Raw genomic sequence first — 10,252 nt, forward strand, 5'->3', positions numbered from 1 at the left:
CACTTTGTTTAGTCATCTTGCAGTGCGGCAGTGAGGGGCTCCTGAACAGAAGCCAAATTTTTGAAAAATCATCTAAAAACTTGTCCATGCTAGGAAACCTCTGAAGCTCCTGATATGCCATGTGGCCTGGAAAAAGTGGCATACATAAGGTTATCCTCACTCTAGAATCAACATCTGATTCCTCCATCATTGCATCATCTGGGTTTATCATAATTAAAATTCCACAATAAATAATAATTAATTGCTTATATTGTAAATAATTAACAAAGTGTACTGGAAACCACACCAAGCATAATCAGAGCCTACAAAAATTTTCATTACTACCAGAAACATAATAATTAAGGAAGCAGATATGGGAAACTGCCTATAACAGGTACAAATTGAGCACAGTATTTGCAAATTTCTTTACCATTATGTGACCTTATTAAGATAACCAACAGGAGAATTCCTACAACAAGATTTACATATTCTGGTGTGGGTGCCTTGTAGAATGCAGATGGAAGCCATTATATGAAGTCAACATGAATTTTATTACTAAGAACAGAGCATATAGAAAGATCTTGTGCATACAAAACAATTGCAATCTCAAGGTGACTATAGTGATAGAGATATTCCTTCCTGTAGGATAGCTAACTAATATTGCTCCCTAAGAGACCAAACAGTTTTATCTGTTTGATATTTTTGTCATCAATGGTGAGATTGTGGTGACAGCAGAGACTGTGTTTCTTTAGCGTGATCAGCTGATCGCCAAATTACGTCAAAGAAGTTCATACACTTGTCACATAGGGCACTTGGGTGTGCATTTATTCTGTAACTAAGAAGACACATTATTGAACTCTGGTTTTAGTTTTTAATATTATTATTCCATTGTTATCTGTTACAGTGACAAGTTTACTTATCCTTTTCATTTGCAATAAATGCTCCTGTTCTCAGCATACATGACTTTCCTTTATGTAGTCAAGAGTGCTGAGTTTTTTAAATATGGAAGAAAGGATAACGCTTGCATTTGACACATGCTTTAAACTCACGTATCACATTCAATTTAGTGGCTGTCTTATAGCCCTGTGGCGGCAGCACCGTCCAACGCACGAAGGGATGAACTACGGCACTGCCGACACAAGTAGGGGCAGCTGTACCGTTATGCAGAATTTCGGCAATGGTGCGTCGCACACCGAACCGCACGGGAACAAAGCAGGCGACCAGTGCGAGTTAGTTGACGCTACGCGATACACGTCTCCCCAGTTCTTCCGCCGTGGACCACGTGCGTCGAATCAACGCGACTCCGCCGTAAATGCGTATGCTCGGTCGTAAACGCAGTCGCCGTTAAATTGTCTTTCGCTTCTTCGCGGACATTACGGCGCCTCCGGTCGCACCAAGAGCAGAACATTCTGTGACGCGGCCTTTCGTCTTGCTCGGTCCACGCGGTCGCGCCACAGTTCGTCACTGGAGTGTACACCCTCCGGGATCGGTGAACGAGCCGTGCCGCCAGTGCAATGCGCCTGTATAGATGGACATTAGCGAAGTATATTATTTGTCATTTTGTAACGGTAGGAAAAATAAATGTGTCCTGTCCAGAGACCGCTTTAGTCGTTTATTGCTAGAAAGCCTCTCCCTTGAGCATAGTGCGTGGGCGCGGCGATAGAGCTGCCACCTGTGCGGTCAAGTGTTGCACTAGCTGGTGCAGGTCGGCATCCTGTGCGGGTGCGGGAGGCACTGGCCGCCACGGAGGTGGGGGGACAGAGTCGTAAACTGCCGCAGCCGCGGTGCTAGGCACCGTTGTCAGCGCGTCGTGCACCCTGTCGGCCAAGTTAGCGACGGCGTCCAGCTGCATCTCCGTCTGTGCGGCTATCACTGCCTGCACATGAGCTGGGAGGCTGCGCACCCAGATAGTGCATAACAGCAAATCTGGCACCATATCCGACTGCGCGAGGCTCCGCAAGTGGCGCAGGAACTGCGAGGGCCTCCGATCGCCGCATTCCTCTTGCCGCAGCAGTTGGTGCACTCGCTGTTCCTCTGATGACGAAATCCACCGGATCAGCTCTTCCTTGAGCCATTTGTAGCTTGACTGCGTCGGCGGGGCAGTGATTATATCGTGCACTTCGGCCGCATAGTTCTGGTCCAGCTGGCTCACTACGTGCCCAAATTTCGACAGGTTGCAGGTCACGTGGTTGCTCATAAATACCGCCTCGACCGGGCTGAACCACATTACAGGGTCGCGCGGCCAAAAGGGAGGCAGCCTGATCAATGCCCGTCCAGCGCTTGTCGGCATTCCGGCGGTCGTAGGAGGCGTCGGTGTGGCGGGGATTTGCGCGCCAACATTGTCCTGAGCTGTCTGTGGCTGCGCGGCGTTCACACGTGTAGTCCGTGCCTGTAGCTTACTCTCTAGCCTTGTGTTGCGTGCGAGCAGTTCTTCGGCGGTCTTTCGCAACTCCTCTAGTGTCGCCATCTTAGTCCAGAGTCGAATCCTCGTACAAGAGGAAAGTACACAGTGAAAATAACACAAGGGAAACACACGGAAGAAAAAAAAAAATAACACTAAGCAGTCTGCGATCAAAACATACGCGCACAAAAGCAATACAAAAAAGTTAGTTAAAAATAAAATTTTACTACGGAGCACTGTTCGGCGCGGGCATATACGAGGAAGCCTACTTGTGGTTCCACGTCTCTCGTACCGGCGAACGTTCGTCACCACGTGTTTTTTTTTTTTTTTTTTATTTTTTTTTTTTTTTTTTTTTTAGCCTCAGATCACGTCGGGGTCACCAGTGAAGCAGGGACGTGTTGTATCTCCGCTTACAGTCTCTCATGTGCAGTGAGGCCGGAGGCCGGAGGCCGGAGGCTTGAGGCGCCGTAACGTCCGCGAAGAAGCGAAAGACAATTTAACAGCAACTGCGTTTACGACCGCGCATACGCATTTACGGCGGAGTCACGTTGACTCGATGCACGTGGTCCGTGGCGGAAGAACTAGGGAGATGTGTGTCGCGTTGCGTCGACTAACTCGCACTGGTCGCCTGCTTTGTTCCCGTGCGGTCCGGTGTGCGACGCACCGTTGCCGAAATTCTGCGTAACGGTACAGCTGCCCCTACTTGTGTCGGCAGTGCTGTAGTTCAGCCCTTCGTGCATTGGACAGTGCTGCCGCCACAGCCCTATAAAATAAGCTTCAAGGGCCTGATATAGATTTCCACAAAAATTATCATTAGTTAAACATAATGTATTAAATTTTTAATAAATGTAAGGTCATTCTGTATGAATCATAAGATGAAAAATAGAACACTAATTGTTGACTTCAGACTAACAGCGAATAAACAGCAACAGTTGTAGGAGATTCTGGTAACGCTGATAGACTGACAGGACAGAAGAATAAAGACACAGCACAGAAAATGAAAATAGAATTAGCACTACAACAGCTCAACCCATAATGTAACATAATATGCACAAAACATACAAAGTAGGTCCCTACACATATTCTGCTTAGGTTTTACGCAAAATAAATCCTCATAATTATAGAAATAATTAAATATCATGTAACTATGTAGCAAACATGAAATATGAAACATAGCATAGTAATCAAAGTACAAAATTGTAGCAATGTAACACAATAGCTTGCATAAAATCCTACATAACAAAATGTTAAGTAATTCAGTATGATACAACATATTTATGGCATAAAGTAAAATATAGAAGAAGCATTAAATGAGCTAAACACATCAGTCTGTGATGTACCATACCTGTGATGACATTGTTCCTCATTAAATGCTCTGCTTGATTCTGTTATGTTTCTGTGATTCATTTAATAACAGGTGCAGTATGATGGATGCAACACTGAATCAGTTAGCTTGACACTTTTCACAATTATTGGCACAAGTATTACAATGATGCTAGTCCAAGACATTTTACATGGTGTTACGAGACATTACCACTGAGCATGTACAGTCTGCAGAATATTTGGCAGTGTATGTACATTTTCTGTTCAATTTCTCTACACATACGTGAAGTAGCCACAATATGAGAAAAAATCTGTTTAGCTATTCACTGCACAATTAAGTGACTGAAATGAATGACTTTAACTTAGATATGTTCATGAATTGAATAACTACCGCAGAATGATGTATTTTAACTCATTACCTGAGTCAGTTACCATTTATACATTGTTAATGGAATGAACAAAAACCACAAACTGCCAGGTCCATTATCAAGTGGTTCTAATTATAGAAGAGCATATGAATTATTATAATTTTTGGCATTTGTAAACACATTTTGATTTATAATGAGAAAGAGCAAAAACTGATAGACAGAGAAATGAAATAATCCAAATAGGAAATTTTTGGGAAAAAAATAATAAGCTTATTGAAAGATAAACTTAAGGGCTTTCAGATAAGGTTCATTGTTACAGTCAGAATTATTCATTAACTCACTCTGAATTAAATTTCCACATTTTATACATATACTCAAGTTAATAAAAAATGCTTGCAGATAATACACAGAGTTTCTCAGCATCAGAAATCTGGAACTTCATGAGTAATCAAATTTTATGAATTTCATCAAGAATAAGAAAGTAACTCTTGTATGTAACTTTCATGTATGTATCATTCATAAATCAAGATGAACTAAAGAAAAAAGTTGTTAGCAATAGACACAAAACAAGTGCACAGTTCCAGCTTGCTCTATTACGTCACCCACTGCTGGGCTGTGCAGTCAAATACTGAAAAATATTTAACTGTATAATCAAATGTAACACAAACAGAAGTTAAACACCAACATTTTAACACTACTATTTAAGACAGGCATTTTTAAGTGAGCAACAGATTGATATATGAAAAATCTACATAATACACATAAGTTTAAATACCGGAAATGAATGTCATGTTGTCTGCCATGCTACAAAATATGTTAAGGATTTCAAAAAAATACAACTTAAATCAAATAGGTAACAAAATTGTATACAGAAATTCAAATTTATAGAGAAGTCTTTTTCACTAATATTCTGAAATAACTTTTAAATTCTTCACAACATTCCATACAAGTCTTAAAACTTATTTTACACAGACATCCAACAAAATTTCACTTCCCACATGTTTCATTCTGGAAAAAAGGAGATTCCTTGTCTTCTCTCAACCCCCAGCCTGTATTAGTACTTAGTAAGGTTAGTTTCTGGCCCTTTTTGACACATGTTGGTTAGTATTTGATGTTACAGACTTCAAATTTTCTACCTGTTTGTCTTCAGGTTTCATGATCAGTAAGTTTAAGTTAGTTACCTAGATACTGTTGTTACTGTGACTGTATCAAACAATTTTTTCAACTTTTTTTAAAAATCTTGTAACACAGTTTCTGTGTTGGTTTGAACTTGCACATTCCATCCCTTTAAAATACCTACAGATAGATTCACTTCAGAGCAAATCCCATTAGCCTACTTATAATTTATTGTTTTTCATTTACAAATTAAACTGTATAACGTATTTTCTCTTCAAGGTTGTGACAAACAGCTTCTTGATCCTCTGTATACAACTCCAGGTTGTGGTTTATTTCTTTAACATTATTGTCCATTGACTCACTCAAACAGTCTGTTTTACTATCTAACTAATTTTCATTAAAGCATTCAAAGCATCCCTTCTATTATTCATGGCTTTGTTCAAAGAATCTCCTTAATTTATGCTCCATTGTCAATCTATTTGAATATTCATATCACTGCTCATTGATCTGTTCAAGTTTATCATCTGTCTGATCAATGTATTTACTAGTTCACTATTCACCGTTTGAAAAATCTTTGTCATTGTGCCCCAATTACATGTCTGAATCAATACTGATTTTATTTTTGCTTCTACCCCACCTGTATGCTCTGTAATTGTCTATCCAGAATTTTCTTGGATGAAATCTGTTATCTTTTTTTTTTATTGTCATGTAATTTATGTCTTCCTCGAAAGCCAGATTATTCTTTTTGTAATCACTGTCTTCTTCTCTGTCTAAAATTTCTGAGATTGCTGCATGCATTTGTAATAACTGCCCAACCCTGATTCTCAAGTTCAACATTCTTATTTCTCAAATAAGATTACCAACATTATGAACTTAAACTAAGTTTCAGATCAATGACTGATGTCCTGACTGACAGTCGCCTTGTGGACCCTACTATAACCACCAGTTTTCTTAAAATTACCATGATTAAGTATATCTAATCACTCATAACTACATGAGTTGTGAAGTAGTTAATCAAAATGATGTAGTAAAGTGTACAACTAATCATTACATAGTTGCAACATAGACAAGAAGAGAAATTCATTGCTACAGATTTTCGTAAATACACTACTGGCCGTTAAAACTGCTACACCAAGAAGAAATGCAGATGATAAACGAGTTTTCATTGGACAAATATATTGTATTAGAACTAACATGTGATTGCATTTTCACGCAATTTGGGTGCATAGATCCTGAGAAATCAGTACCCAGAACAACCACCTCTGGCCGTAATAACGGCCTTGATATGCCAGGGCATTGAGTCAAACAGAGCTTGGATGGCATTTACAGGTACAGCTGCCCATGCAGCTTCAATGCAGTACCACAGTTCATCAAGAGTAGTGACTGGCGTATTGTGACGAACCAGTTGCTCGGCCACCATTGACCAGACGTTTTCAATTGGTGAGAGATTGGGAGAATGTGCTGGCCAGGGCAGCAGTTTAACATTTTCTGTATCCAGAAAGGCCTGTACAGGACCTGCAACATGCATTCGTGCATTATCCTGATGAAATGTAGGGTTTTGCAGGGATCGAATGAAGCGTGGAGTCACGGGTCTTAACATATCTGAAATGTAACATCCACTGTTCAAAGTGCCATCAATGAGAACAAGAGGTGACCGAGATGCATAACCAATGGCACGTCATACCATCATGCCGGGTGATACGCCAGTATGAGGATGACGAATACACGCTTCCAATGAGCATTCACCGCGATGTCACCAAACACAGATGCAAACATCATGATGCTGTAAACAGAACCTGGATTCATCCAAAAAAATGACGTTTTGCCATTCGTGCACCCAGGTTCATCGTTGAGTACACCATTTCAGGCACTCCTGTCTGTGATGCAGCGTCAAGGGTAACAGCAGCCATGGTCTCCAAGCTGATTGTCCATGCTGTTGCAAACGTCGTTGAACTGTTCATGTAGATGGTTGTTGTCTTGCAAACGTCCTCATCTGTTGACTCAGGGATTGAGACATGGCTGCATGATCCATTACAGCCATGCGGATAAGATGCCTGATGCTTGTCATCTCAACTACTAGTGATATGAGGCCGTTGGGATCCAGCATGGCATTCCGTATTACCCTCATGAACCCACTGATTCCATATTCTGCTAACAGTCATTGGATCTCGACCAACGCGATTGGCAATGTCGTGATACGATAAATTTCAATCGCGATAGGCTACAATCTGACCTTTATCAAAGTCAGAAATGTGATTTCTCCTCCTTACACGAGGCATCACAACAATGTTTCACCAGGCAATGCCAGTCAACTGCTGTTTGTGTATGAGAAATTGGTTGGAAACTTTCCTCATGTCAGCACGTTGTAGGTGTCGCCACCGGTGCCAACCTTGTGTGAATGCTCTGAAAAGCTAATCATTTACATATCATAGCATCTTCTTCCTGTCAGTTAAATTTCACATCTGTAGCATGTCATCTTCGTGGTGTCTCTGGCACATAATGAATATCTGGTAGCCAGAAAAGAATAACTAATGAGGATCTCTGGAGAAAAATAACCAGATACCTATAACAGAATAGATATGTGAGAGAAAGTAGAGATATCTGAGGCACACCTTGAGGGAGCCAGATGGAGCAGTTGTGAAGAAGGGACTGGATTGGAATCCTCAAGGAACAGGAAAGAGGGAGGCCTAGAGGTACACGGAAAAGGACAGCAGAAGGAGAAGCAAGGAGAGTTGGCAAGACTTGGATGGAACTGAGAGAAATCTCCAAAGACAAAGATAGATGGTGAGTTCTCCTGGACGTCCCATACTGCCAGAATTACCACAGGAATTAAATCACTTGGTGAAAAGCCATCAGTTCTGAAGTAAATAAATTGAAATGATACAGTAAAATCTACAGTTAATCATTACTAGGGTATATGGTATAACATTCTTAATAAATTTGAGTAGATAAAATATATATGTAATGCATGTATGATTTTAGTGATAGACACTATTTTCACATGTAAAAGGAGATTTTCTAAAATGGTTTCCATAACTTCTTATGGAAAGAGTACTAATCTTATGCTCAGGCTTCATGGTGCTAGAAGTAGCTCCATTTCAGTGTTTTGAGGCACATCCAGATCCCTTTTATATGTAGACTAAGTACCGTATTCAAATGATTCTATTTCATTACATTTTATTATAACAATATCATTTTTCATAACTGTTTACAAACATATTGATTTACCAAAACAATACATACAATGCACTTGATAAAAGAGGTCACAATATAAGTAATATCTGAAACACAAGCATCAAGCTTCTGACTAGCATAATTGTTGTGCATTTCCAAGCTAAAAATCAACTGATGTATTGATAGTGCATCTGACATTTATTAATCAACTGAACTGCTGATAGCAAACTGAAGTGCTGAAGTCCTCACAGCACTTAATTTGGTCATAAGTAACATTACATTTGGCAAGCAAACTTTCTGTAACAGGAACTTGTCAATATACAAATGATTTTCTAAATGAAAAAATTGTAGAAAAGGTACATTTATTCTAAATTTTCCATTTAAATTTAATAAAGGTATAGTCTTTTTCTTTAAATTAAATTGTAGTTTACAATAGAATTTACTTGAAATACCAGGAATGTCAATATTACATATTTTAATAATGTTTTTTTATACATATTATTTTTAAAGGATCTGTCAGCTTTAAATAATGTGCAAAGCATATCTAAGGCAATGAAGAATAAATTATTATTTATAACTTTCTAAATTATTTTTTATCATTATGAACTTTCCAGACTACATTTAGTGAAAAGTAAGAAAAGGAAACACCAACATTATTTACTACTGCGCTGACATATTACTGTCATAGTTTCTTCAAAATTGGAAAAAAATGGTATGAAAATCTTTGAGGAATATTGCCACAGCACATTGTGACTGATAAAAGTGATAACGATAATTATAATCAGGTAAGAAAGATATTACTGCTATGAAGGCCCAACTTTATCATACCATTCATGGAAAACATGCAACAGGTATTTCAAAACTGAAACACTGTAAAAAAATAAAAGTGGTACTGAATCCATCATATGAAAATTTAGGCTACTACCTTGTATATTCCGATGCCTATGAGAATAACACATAAAATACTACAAAACATCCTGCATTTATATCCACATAAAATTACTCATGTTCAGGTGTTGCTTCTTGCTGACCTACCAGTAAGACAAACATTGTCTCTAGAATTTCTTGCTCAAATTGAAGTGGACAATAAATGGCCATGGCACATTCTGTGGACAGATAAAACCCATTTCCATATCCAAGCATACGTCAGTACATGGAATTGTAGAAAATGGCTAATGGGAGATCCACTCACACATCATCTTCATTGTCTTTTCTCCTCTATCCAATATCTGGTCGGGTTGGGGTAACAATGGTACTTTGCCACTTTGTCTTTCCGCCATTCTTCTTCCACAATTTGGTTCCAAAGCAGGTTTCTCCTCCTTATACTCATCTTTATTGTATCAATCCATCTTGTTATCTTGTTTTCAGTCTTCCTCTTGGCCTCTTGCCCTCAACCTTGAACTCCATCATTCTTCTTGGTATTCTTCCCCCTCCCAACCTCTTCATATGCCCAAACCATTTTAATCTAATCTCTTCAATTTCCTCAGTCAACTTCTCCACTCCAATTTCCTTCCTCACATCTTCATTTTTCACTCTCTCTCTCTCCTCGTCTTCCCTAGCATACCTCTCAGAAACTTCATTTCACTGTATTGTGTCCTACTCTCCTCTCTTCTAGTCATAATCCAAGTCTCTGAGCTGTAAATTAGTATGGGTGTGAAGTAAGTCTTGTATAGCACCAGCTTAAACCTCATTGGGACTTCCCTTCCCCACACCAAGCCCCTCACACACTGGTAAAATGTACTGCTCTGTTATATTCTTTTGCTAATATCTGTCTCCAAACGAGCATTCCCCATTAATACACTTTCCAAATATTTAAAGTTGTCCACTATTTCAATATCCTGTCCCATAATATGAATTTGTCCCTTGTCCTCTCTATTCCACCATGGTGTTA

Source organism: Schistocerca cancellata, chromosome 1 (genome assembly GCF_023864275.1).
Source record: "Schistocerca cancellata isolate TAMUIC-IGC-003103 chromosome 1, iqSchCanc2.1, whole genome shotgun sequence".
In the NCBI taxonomy this organism is placed as follows: Eukaryota; Metazoa; Arthropoda; class Insecta; order Orthoptera; family Acrididae; genus Schistocerca; species Schistocerca cancellata.